At 39.6% G+C, this 12,585-nt stretch overlaps 1 protein-coding gene across 3 annotated transcripts in view; it reads left to right on the forward strand.

Moving 5' to 3' along the window:
* The window catches only part of DYRK1A (dual specificity tyrosine phosphorylation regulated kinase 1A), a 125,762-nt gene that overhangs the window by 2,004 nt on the left and 111,173 nt on the right, over positions 1-12,585 (forward strand). Inside the window, exon 1 of one of the 3 annotated variants that reach the window (XM_045284523.1) lies at positions 8,234-8,249. The exons of the other annotated variants lie outside the window; for them this stretch is intronic. The gene's annotated coding sequence lies outside the window, so the exon portion shown is untranslated. Of the gene's footprint in view, positions 1-8,233; positions 8,250-12,585 lie in introns of those variants that run through there. 3 annotated transcript variants of the gene reach the window in all.

The raw sequence follows: 12,585 nt of genomic DNA on the forward strand, positions 1-12,585 counted from the left end.
GGTCGCCGGCGCGGAGGGGAGGAGGTTGTCTTCCTCCTCCTCCTCCTCTTCCTCCTCATCCTCTTCCCCCAGCTCCTCCCTAGTCCCTCCTCTTGGTCCCCACCAGTGTGGGAACCGCCAGGGTTCTTTGCAAGGACAATGCCCGGGTGAAGAAAATGGGGCTGGTCCTGGGCGAGGCGAGGACGGCGGGGCCCAGGTTGGGCGCCGGGAAGGTCGGGAGGCCGATCCCCCGGCCACCCTTCGGGGTCGGTCCTGGAGGCCGTGGGACTCGGGGTGCTCCGAAGTTGTGCAGCGAGTGCAAGGGATCCGGCCACTCGAGACGGAGTGATGACCCGCTCAGCTGCTGGAGGAGTTGGTGTCAGGGAAGGCATGAATTGCAATCGATGAACCTATGTCTTCCAACAAAACTTCGCATGTCTATTTATAGACAGTAACCTGCACTGACTAGCCTTAGATCCACCACACTTAGCAAAAGGCTCCTCCCTGTTCTGAAATAGTTAAGCCTGGCAAAATGAGCGAGTGGGTGACTCTGACTTCTTGCTGGCCTGTGCTTTGTCAGCCAACCCTAGGTTGTGGGAACCCTGGGGTTCAGGTACTAGCACTTGCATGCCTGCAAGACTTGGTTCTTGATTTTCCCACAAGTTGTCAGAATAGACACCTTGTAACAAGGTTTTCACAGTGACTTACAGATGAGGGAGAATGCTGCCAACCGCTCTTCTCAAGTGCTTTACGTTCCTTAAGTCCCTGATCCCGCCTGTAGTAACAGTTACCCATTTTATCGATGAAGAAACTGAGCCATGCAGAAGGGTAGTGACTTGTCCAAGGTCATTCAGTGGGTTGTATGGAGACTAGTGAGTCTGTGCTCAACTCCTACATTATTACTCATCATTTACCAATTTACCAATTCTGGAAAATAGTGGAACCATTTGTGGATAATGACTCAGGATTCTCACTTAAAGATGGTGCCCTTTTCTAATGTTTAGAATGGAGTTGACTGGAAGTGCAAAGGAAAGGTGGAGATGGGGTCCTCTTCACTGCTGTTAGTCTTTTTCCCCCTTCCCCTTAAAAAACATGTCAATTTCAGATGGGAAGGAAATTCAACAAAACCTATGTTCATAAGGGTGTGTTCTTGACGCTAATTTTAGCCGTAGCATTTTTTTCAAGTATGGTGAATTATAAGAAACTTGTATAAAGTTAGTTTTAGTCACATTTTATATTTAAGTATTTGGATTTTCTTCTGTGACATCTTACTCTACATATGCAAGGTTTCTAAGAATGGATTTATTTAGTACTATGACTCTGGGATACTTGTCATTAAATGAAGTTATCTTTAACTTTTATTGTTTTAAATTTCTTATTTTTTGGTAAACATGAACATGAACATAAGATCAGAACTAATAAATATTTCATGTATGAAGATTTTAAGTAAGCATAGTTAAAAGCAATAAAGTGACTTAATTATAGTTAAGCTTTTAAATATACATATCACTTAGGCTTCATGTACCCCAATAATTTTGAAGGATTTACTTGCAGTCAAATTATTTAGACTTCAAACCTTGCCAGAAAGTTAAGGACTCCTGTCAACACCTACATTGTGTTTTATTGTAAGAGTGGGAATAAAAAAGCTCATGCTTACCTCACAAATATGCTGTTAAGTGCTGTTGAGTTGGTTCTACTCGTGTGTACAGCATGTGACTCTTGTGTACAGCAGAACTAAACTTGCCCGATCTGCGCCATCTTCACAATTGTTTTGTTTGAGGCCACTGTTGCAGCGACTGTGTCAATCTGTCTTGTCAACTCAGAGTATAAGCTCAGACATTAATTATTGTAGAAGGATGGGTCCTCCCTTGTGTTTGCAAGGTGAAGGCACCCTCCTTTGGATCTGAAGGAATAGACTTGAGTTTTTGCTCAAGTTGATACCGGGATCGCTTAGACCACGCCCCACCTCTTCCACTAATGACCCACCATTTATTCAGTAAAAGGTGAAGCTGTCTGCTCCTATAGAGATTTACAGCCTCAGAAACACCATGAAAGATTGCTGCTATGAGTGGGAATAACTTAATAGCAGTGGATTGGTGGAATAGCAGTGGGTTGGTGGGTTTAAACGTTTTAACAAGTATAGAAAATCAATACACCGTATATTCAAAAATTAACAAATTATTCAGTGTTTTAGGAGCCTTGGTGGTACAGTGGGTTCTGTGCTGGATTGCCTACCAGAAAGGCAGTAGCTTGAATCAACCAGCTGTTTTGTGGAAGATGAGGCTTTCTGTCTGTAAGTTTACAGCCCCGGCAATCCAAATGGGGCAGTTCTGTAGGGTCTCTATGTCAGAATTGACTCAAGGGCAGTGGATTAATCATTCAAAATAAGTGGGGAGGTTTTAATTTAGTGCAGTGACTTGTTTGGAAATGTACTTGGTAGAATAGACCCTTGGTTAGATATTTTTCCCATCTAGAGTATGGTCTGAAGTCTGTCACTCAGTTTTAGTGTGTTTGTTGAATTTCTTAGAGATATGGGTAGAAAAATAGTAGAATAAGTGATATCTAAAGAATTTTCAAGAGCTTTTTTAGTACTATGAATATCTGCAAAAGCAAAATTGAAGGTAACTTGTTATAACCATGTACAAAATGACTTTTGGCACTTATTTTGTTTTATAACTACACAAAGAAAATTCTAATATGCGTTAAATCTTGGGTAGTACTTAAAAAAAAAAAAGGAATAGCTTAGAAATGTAGACTGTCCAGAGGTGTTTTCACAAGTGTGCCTATGATAGCAAATATCTAGTTGTGGAAACAAAATTTGGATAGAAATACATTTTTTATGGATGGGAAGGGAATGACTATATAACATTAAAAATAAGATTAGTAGAAGGTAAGGGCTTAGCAATTTGTGAATCTGGGTGTATGTGATAAAATGCGTGTCGATTTTTCTTTGTTTTGTTATTAAGCTCTTTCTTTCAAAGAGCTTTCTCTATTTTCTCCAAATACAGAGCAAGTCCACCACCCCAAAGAGTAACCTTGACCATCCAAACTCAGCTGAACGCTTCCAGAAAGAGCCTTTTATAAGGGACTTCGCTTCTCACGCCCAACATTTAATTAGTCTTATAATTTTTGTTGTGATCCTTATCACTAATTTAAACTGTGAGAGAAGAATTTTTTCATTTGAGGAGTACTTAGATGATTTTTATCACCATATAAACTTGTATATTTTCCACCGAGAAGTGATGATAACTTGAAACTATCTTGCAAAGTCACTTGAAACATGATGCAGTTTTCCTAATCAAAGTGAGTTGTGTTAATTATATAATACCACCTTATGTGCACATAGTAGATTTTGTTTTTTAAAAGCTTTTTTTACCGTTTATCATTACTGTTGGGGACAGTTTGGTGGTACTTGGAGAAATTGTAGTAATTCATAGCTCAAAGTTTACATAATTTTGGATTAAAATTATTTTGGGGTGCAAATGTAATAACTTGAAAAAAACATCAAATGAAATTACCTAAAACTTCTCTCACTATTCAAAACCAACCTTGTTACCATCACCCAGTTGATTCTGGCTCTTGGTGATGGGGTAGAGGACGGGAGTAGAACTGTCCTTTTGTGTGTCTGAGGCTGTAAATCTTTATGGGAGCAGACAAGCTCTCCTGGGGAGCAGCTGGTGCCATTGAACGTGCTGACCTTAAGGCTGGCAGTCTAGGACATCACCCACTGCTTCTACAACTTCTTAGGTGCTCCCAAATAGAGGATTCAATCTGCTCCTGAAAAGTTTGTCTTATGTCAAGGGTTTAATGTTAAGGTGAATGTTGGAAAGTTTAGCCTTGGCAGTGTGAACGTGGAAGGCTCATTGCACATGACTAGAATAATTTAGTGTACCTGTTGAATAATTGAAGGCAAGTTTTGTTTCCTGATCAAGTGGCGACAAGCAACCATACTTTCCTATTTTCATATATGAAAATAATCAGAAGTACTAAAATGCTTAAACCAGCTACTTGTTCTTTGAAAAGCTGTTTTTGCTTTTACTTTGAAATTCTGCTTTCAGAATTATGTAGTTAAACTTTTGTATTTTGAAAGATAACATTGAATGCTTCAATTGATGGTGATCCCTTGTAGACATACTATTTGCCAATATGAAAGCATTTTGACTTTTTGGCAATTGGTTCTTTCAGCTTTATGCATCTTTTTAGTAGGTGGTTTTAAAAGTTTGTTACTGTTAAAACCAAATTTTGACAAAATAGATAAATTTTGGGGGGCTTTGAAATAATAGTGTGAAATAGTTTGCTCTTTTTGATGAGCTGTTTTGAGCTCTCATAATTGAAATGCTTGTTTAAGTAGATTTTGGGGGCATTTAGTGAACTGGTTTAATTGGAATGATACTGGTTTTCCACTATCTTTATTTTAAGTTAACATTTGTATTTATTAAGTAGTCCCTTGATTTTTTTTCTACATGTATAAAATTTACAACAGTAGGAATATTTAAAAAATTTATGGACACTTGTGGTTAAGGTTGGCATGTTGGCACATGCATTTTGGCAAAAAGGTGCTTGAACTGACATCTCCCCCAAATCTGCTTGATACTTAGTTCTGGTAAATGAAGATGCATGCTAACTGGGTGTACTGACCTGTGAGATGGCGAAGAGCACTGGCTCCAGAGGCAGGCTGATCTGGAATAGCAACAGGTTCTGCTACTTACTGGCAGTATGACTTTAGACACAGTCGTTTTCAGAGCAGTTTCCTTTTCTGTCCATTGGAACTCGTAGTACTTACCTAAGGTTCTTGTTAAGCTTGAGGTAGTACAGCATGTCCACCTCCTAGCTCCTTTTTCTTTCTCTTGTAGCTCACTCTTTGGAGGCTCAGCAGCCTTCCTCAGATCCCTAGACAAGGTTAAAGTCCCTTGGTGATGCTACATTCTTGCCAGTCTCTGTCTCTCTGTTGCTTTCATACTCCTTATTCAGAAAATGTTATTATTTATTTGAAGTCCACCCTTTCCTCCCCATTAAATCGCAAGATTCATTAGGACAGACCCCAACCTCTTCTAGATCATGGCAGTAACTCCAGTGCCTAGTGCATGGCAAGAGTAGATATAAGAGTGAGTGAAGGAGCTTCAAAAAGTGCGTGGGAAAATGCAATTAAAAGGTGGTGGCATCCCTCTGTGCACTTTTTGAAGCTTCCTTAGATATGTAGAGTGATGGGACAAAACACCTACCTTCTGAAACTAAAGTAGCGTCTCTTAGTACTGTAGTCTTGGGCAAAACTGCTTTTCTGAATTTGAATCCTGTGTACCAAATGTGAATTGTGTCAGTTACTCCCACTATAATCCAGGGTTGTGAGAATTTGAAATGAAGCAGTATAATGAGGTGCTTTGTAATTGTGTAAAATGCCATGTAAAATGATTAGTAGCAATCATTTTGGTAGTGGGGTTACCCAGTAGGAAGTTTTGATGTGATTTGAAATAAGAATTTATAGAGTCTCAAATTTACAGAGTTGTTAGGTGTTAAATTAATGTTTGTTACAAATGTCAACACCCTGCGTACATTGAGCCCTGGTGGTGCAGTGGGTTAAGCATTGGTCTGCTAACCAAGGTTGTGTTTTGACTCCACCAGCTGTTTTTGGGGAGAAAGGGCAATTTTTTCTTCCCCATAAAAAGTCACAGCTTTGGAAACGATGGGGCAGTTTTGCACTTTCCTGTAGGGTTGCTGTTAATTGGAATTGATGCGGTGGCAATGGATTTTAGATGCGTTAGAACACAGGATAGCTGTGGGCTCTTGAGTAAATACAGTGGCTTCAATGAGATTTATTTCTCAATGAGATTTATTTCTCATAGAACAACAAGGTAAGTGTGAATAGTTGAAGGCTGATAAAGTGACCCCAATGTATGGGGACAAGGAGATAGTTCCTTCTGTCTTGTTGTTTTCCTATGGATAAAGATTACTGTGTTCTATATACAATAGAGGACAACTCCCCACTATAATCCAGAAACAGGATGTGGGAAAGTTGAGGGTGGGAGAGGCATGTTTCCTTCCATTTGCATACGTGATTTCCATTCATGAGATATTGGTCAGAACTTAGTCATGTGCCCACATTTAGCTACAAAGCAGGCTGGTAAGGTGGCTATATTCGATTGAAAATCTGTTTCTATGGAAGAAGAGGACAATTAAACATTGCTTGCCACACTTCCAAAAGTTTGGGAAGAAATTACACAAACTTTGAAAAGACAACTTAGTGGACTAATTAATGTTTTATATTCTACATTTGTTTATTCATCTTTTGAACAATTCAAAATCAAACATCAATTACGCATTATATACCTATATAGCTTTGCACACTGCTGTGAGTCAGTTGTATCCAACAGACCCTATAGACAGAATAGGACTGCCCCCTGGTTTCTAAGACTACAGTCTGTGTGGAAGCAAACTGTCAGAGCTTTTCCTGTGGACACGCTGGTGGGTTCAAACCATTGACCTTTAGGTCAGCAGTCAAGTGCTTTAACATCTGTGCCACCTGAGCTGCTTTATATGTTGTCATTCTGTTAGTAACTTTTATGTAACTATTCTTTTAGTAGTGAAGGGAGTTTTGATCTAGCGCCTTTTAAAAAATATATATAAATGTGATTCTTGATTGTTTTGGTTATGTTGTATGTAGACAGTGTTTGGAAACTAAGTTTTTGGGTTTAGTCTTAATAGTCTCCTTGATGTTGTATTTACATTCCTCTTCATTATCCTCAGCAAACAATATTAGAACAACATTTACATCTTGTCAGGATTTTAGCAAATGTTTGAGGCACTCAATGTTGCAATGTTTAAAAAAAATTTACTATCCCATGACATCATTTTTAATTTCTGTGGACTTTAGAAAAGGAAAGGTTTAGGTTTTCTTTGAAGAAAAGAGTGCCATTAAATCAGGTAGGATTTAAGAATTGAGTGGATCTCAAACAGATTTGTGGAGAAACTTGTCAAAATTGGGCAATCCTAAGGCTCAGGCGTTTAAAAAAAAAAATCTGGGCTTAAGGTGTAGTGCACCAGAATCTGTAGGTGCTCAAATTCTGAAGAGGAAAACATTCTGAGGAACTCATTTTAAAGAAGGAGGTGAATACATAGGAGGCAAATGACCGTTTTCCTGATTCTTGCCTTCAGCCTTAGTTCTGCAAAGAAGAGTAAAGGAGTAGAAGGTACCCCGGGATTCTTTTTGGCATACAATTTACATATCATACAATTGAATGTTTCAATCGTTCGATCATATCAAGAGGAATTGTACATCTTCCTTAGAGCATTCCCCCGGTACATTGGGATTTGACAGTGATATCTGTCCTTCTGAAAGATGTTTTTTAAATGTGCAAGCTCATTTGTGGTTAATGTCCATTTAATCTTACAGAAAAATTAGCTGACTTGATCAAATTATAAAGGCGAGAAGTTGGTTTGGGTAAATAAGCAGTTGTGCATGTCAGTATTGGGGTGGACTTGCATGGATAGTCTGAGGGTCCATGGTGGCCTGGGTAGATAGTCATGTGGCATGATTTGAAAGAACAAAGGAAGGTCGTCTTGTCCCCCAATTCTTTCCTTTTCATCGTGTTGCTTGCACTCTCAGTGTTGTAATTCCTTCCTTCAGATTAAGGGAGAGCTGGAGTTTAATATAAAATGCAAATACTCCTGGGAAAAATTTTTTTTAATCTGTAGGTTGGCACATTAATTCTTGTCAGTTAGCTGGCTGTCCTTTTTAAAAACTAGAGATCTTTTGGGGGAAGGGGATGGGAAGGGGAGGACACCAGTGCCCTAGCCTGAGAAGAAGGAAGGGTGTGCTCCAGAGTTGTCAGCTGGGGGGTGGTGCTGAAGAGGTTTGTGAGAGAGGCCCATTGGGACTGAGAGAGTATTTTACGGGGACTCTGGCTCATTCATTTTGATTGGGACTGATTGGGTTTGAATAGTAACACCTGACCTGGAGGCAGCTGTAGGACCAGAGTGTGTCCCCCTTTCCTCAGTGCTTTATCATCTGTTTTCCAGTTACTTTGGAGTCCACTCTGACTCATGGTGACTCATGGTGTGTCAGCAAAGAGCTGTGCTCCACAGGGCTGTCAGTGGTTGATTTTTTTCTTTCTTTCCAGAAGTCGATCTTCAGGCCTTTCTTCTAAGACCCTTCTGGCAGACTTGAACCCTCTTGACTAGCAGCTGAGTCTGTTAACCCTTTGTACCACCTAAGGACTTCATCACTTGTTTATGGCATCTAGTTGAGCAGTTTTACAGCATAGCAAGAAAATAAGGTACAATTCTAACCACCTAGGGAATTTTAATTTTTAAAAATCAACCAGTAATATATACTGTGTGAATGTATCAGATCACTGCCCTTTCCAATGCCCCATACATAATACCTATTCAGTTTTTCCTATCAGAAATGTTCTTTCCAATTATATGTATAATTATAAATATTATTTTACACTTTACATATGTACATTCACTACAAAACTAAGGTTAGTACAATCCCATTAAAAAAATACATAGTATGTGTATGTAGACCCACAACCCCCTACCTCTAAAACAAGAAGAATGATCATAGTAATTATACAGTTTTGCAGTGGAAGATATTTGTCACTTGCTCTACCTTAGAAATATTTTCATAGAAGCTGGTAGAGCTTTCTGTTGTTTTTAATGGTTGAGAAATACTCTGTTTTGTGGATGTACTGCAACTTTTAGCCAGTCCCTGTTAAAATTGTTTTCAAATTTTAAATAGTGCTGCAGTGTGCATCTTTATAGTATGACCTGGTGACTCAGTGGTTAAGCATGAGGCAGCTGAGCAAAATATTGGTAGTTTGAGCCCACCAGCAACTCTCTGCAGAAATGACGTGACTGGCAGTCTGCTTCGTTGGATATGCAGCGTTGGAAATCCTACAGAGCAGTTTTGTACCGTCTTAATCGGTCTCTGTGAGTCCAAGTCTGTTCATTGGCATTGGGGCTTTTTTTGTTCTAACAGTTTCATTGACATAAATCACACAATTCAGCGGTTTAAATATACTAAAGAGAGTTGTGCATTCATCACCACAATCAGTTTTAGAACATTTTCTTCTATCCGTTATTATTAGCTTTCCATACCCCCCCTCCCCCCCGCCAGTTTCTCTCTTATCTTATCATAACCCCAAGAACGTTTTAACCTGGTCACTGTCTCACTGCAGTGGGTTTGGGGATGGGTACACTATTGTACATGTAACATGTATTTCTGTGAGTGCTACCCATAGGCTGTGTATGTAGAAGAGAATTGCTGGTTCCCTATGTAGATGCATTAACTGTTAAGTATTGTCAAACTACGTTCCAACAGGTAACAGGAATCAGTACTTTGATAAGGAGTGAAAGCAGTCTGAGTGCATTGTTTGCTAAATTCTCTTAATTTTTTCAATTTGACAACTCTAAAAAACAAAACCAAACTCACTCCTAGCAATTCTAGGACAGGGTAGAACTGCCCCTGTGAATTTCTAAGACTGACTCTGTGGGAGTAGTAAGCCCCGCCTTTCTTCCTTGGAGCAGCTGACAGTTTCGACTGCGGTCCTTGTAGATAGTAGCCCAACGAGTATACCACCAGAGTTCCTTCAGTACAGGGAGTTAGAAGACCTGTTTTCCTAATAACAGAATATACATTCTTTATCAAGAGTATCTAGTTAAATATTTTCTTACATTCATTTGAATGAAAACTTATTTTGATAACTTACGAACTTCTATAGAAAAACAGGATGCTAACCTATTATTGAATAGGACTATCCCTATTCAATAAAAATAAACATTTGAGTATCCTCTGTATTAAATACATGAGTTATAGTAGAGGCTTTTCATTACAAAATGAGAAAGATTTGGTTACTTCTACTTTTAGTGTTGAGATAGTGTGTACCCAGGCAAAATGAACAACACTTGCAAGACCATGTCTGTTAACAGTTAAGCGGTATTGTCATATGAAGGTAATACAGTTCTTCGGCTTTGCTAGTGCAATGTGGAGGAGATGGGAAGGGACGGAATCTTGGTCATTAAAAGACAGGATTTTTATAACAAAGCCTGACAAATTGTTAGTCCAGAGGAGGAAGTTCCGTGGGCAACCTGGGGGGTAGAGGGAAGAAATGCTGAGTGATGACGTTGGAATAGATCTGTCTCCAGTGTAGTTTGTGTGTAGCAGTTGTGTGGTGTGCTGCGGAGAAGTCAAAACTCACTGCCATTGAGCTGATTCCCACTCAAGGCCACCAGCAACTCTTTACAGGAGTAGGAAGCCTCATCTTGTCCCTGGAGAATGGTTTTGATCTGCTGACTTTGTCGTTAGCACCTTAATTCATAACCCACTCTGCCACCAGGGCTCCTTTGGGGAGAGATAAGGACAGGTATAGGAGCTGTGGTGGCATAGTGGTTACCTGTTGTGCTGCAAACTGAAAGGTCTGTAGTTTGAACCACCAGACACTTGGTGGAAGAAAGAGGAGACTTTTTAGTCCCCCAAACAATTGGAGTCTCAGAACTCCACAGGGTAGTGCTACCCTGTTCTGTAGAGTCACTATGAATTGGAATCGGTTCAATGACAGTGCGTTTTTCTGGGTTTTTTTTTAAGTTTAGGGACAATTATAGTGGGAAATGAGTGATGGGTCTTACTATAATAATTTCAATTTGGGGAGTTGAAGGTTTTCTGGCAGGTGGATGATGACAAATCTGTAGCTAGGAAGATGACTTTGTAAGAAGGAGGCCTTGAAAGCTGGAAGGCAAGGACCTTCCAGGTGCCCAAGCATGAGAGATTAAGAAGATGTAAAAAGTAGGAGAGCCAGGTTTGGAATACCATTAAAAAGATTAGTAACTATTTCTTACCATTTTTCTCACAGCAAAGGGAATATTTCTAGATTCAGGCAGTAATTTGGCCAACTTTTGTAGTAATTGAGCCAACTTTTGTAGAAAGAAGAGAATCAAACTGTGCTGACAATTCTAACAGTGGACTGATGGGTTTAATGGGGCAATGGAAAACTTTCTTACTGAGGACCTGAAGGATTTGTTGGGGAACACATGATAGAATAATTAATGAGGCTCAGACTTTCAGTTAGGGACCTGCCATCCAGACAATGCTGACTCATAGTGACCTCCTGTGGGTTTCCTGTTTACAGGAGTAGAAAGCCTATTCTTTCTCCCAAGATTTCGAATTGTGGACCATGCTGATCTCAGCCCAACATGTAACTACTGCACCATCAGAACTCCTTTAGTTAGGGGCAGGTAGAAATAATTTGCCTTAAGGATGAAGCTTAAAAAGGGAAAGTGGGAAAAGGCAATGTTAGCTATGAATCTCCAAAGGAAATAGTTGTATCCTAATTTGAAAAATGTAAAGTAGGTGAATGTGTATTTAATTTATTACGAGTCTTTGCATGTTCCTGAAAAAAATGCCATATTCTATTTATTTTCATATATGTCCTAATTTAGAGACCATTTTAAAACTAGTGCATGTTATAGAATAGGTAGAGCTATTTATTGGGCACCTACAAATTCTAGACATGGTACTGGGGCCTGGGGATATATGCTAAATAAAAACTTAGCACAGTCTGCCTTCATGGAAGTTATGTTCTGGTGGGTGTGAGCTTTAATAGTTTTCAAGTAGTCCTAAGGACTTAGTCTAATATAAACATCATCATTATAAAGGGAACTTCAAACCAAACCCACTACCATTGAGTTGAATCTGACTCACAGTGACCCTATATTGCGTTTTCAAGAAAAATCTTAAGGGGCACATAGCCTGGTCTTTTTCCTGCTTTGGTGGCTGTTCGATTTGAACCGCTGACTTGCAGTTAGTATCTCAGCACCTAATTTTGTTGTTGTCTCTTGAAGGTCAAGGAATTTTGTTTCATTTTCCAGTCCATTTGACAGTTAATTTTGAGTTAAAAGTTCACTTGGGGATGAATAGGGCTCTAGTTTTAAGACAAGTCCTGTCTTCTGGGGAATTTGTTCCAGTTGATCATTTTCCCCAGGAAAGACTATTGCCACCACAGTGGTGTTATCTACCTCGTGTTTACATTAAGCACATTCATTATTGAGTGGTAGTACTGCTATGGTATGAAAAATTATTTCATAGAAATTTCAAAACAGGAATAAGAAAATTAGTACAATCTCACTAAGAATCTTACAACTTTTGTTTTCATTTCTCTATAATGTATCTGTAGTGTAGCCCTAGACACAATCAGCAAAGATAGGTAAATTTATCTAGGAATTGTCCCGAAGGCCCACAATTTATTCAGCAGCGTCACAGTCAGCTATGCAGAGGGCAGAGACTGAAGACTATCCAGTTTCAGCTTCTCCAGTTTGGAGGCGGTGACTGCTGAATAGGACAAAGTGAAAACCAAACACATTGCCATCAAGTGGTTGCCAACTCATAGGACAGGGTAGAACTGCCCCTGTGGATTTTTGAGACTAATTCTTTACAGTAGTAGAAAGCCTAGACTGCCTCCCTCCTCCAAGTGGCCAGTGGTTTTAAACTGCAGCCCAACACATAACCATTATGCACCCGAGTTTCCGAGGACAAAGCTAGAGATAATCGAGCCTGGGCGTGTAGGCAAGGTCAACAGAATAAGTAGTGTTCAATTGAGTGGGCAGGAGTGGAAG

The sequence above is a fragment of the Echinops telfairi genome, unplaced genomic scaffold (assembly GCF_000313985.2).
Source record: "Echinops telfairi isolate 266 unplaced genomic scaffold, ASM31398v2 ScPeMD7_7469;HRSCAF=8507_0, whole genome shotgun sequence".
In the NCBI taxonomy this organism is placed as follows: domain Eukaryota; kingdom Metazoa; phylum Chordata; class Mammalia; order Afrosoricida; family Tenrecidae; genus Echinops; species Echinops telfairi.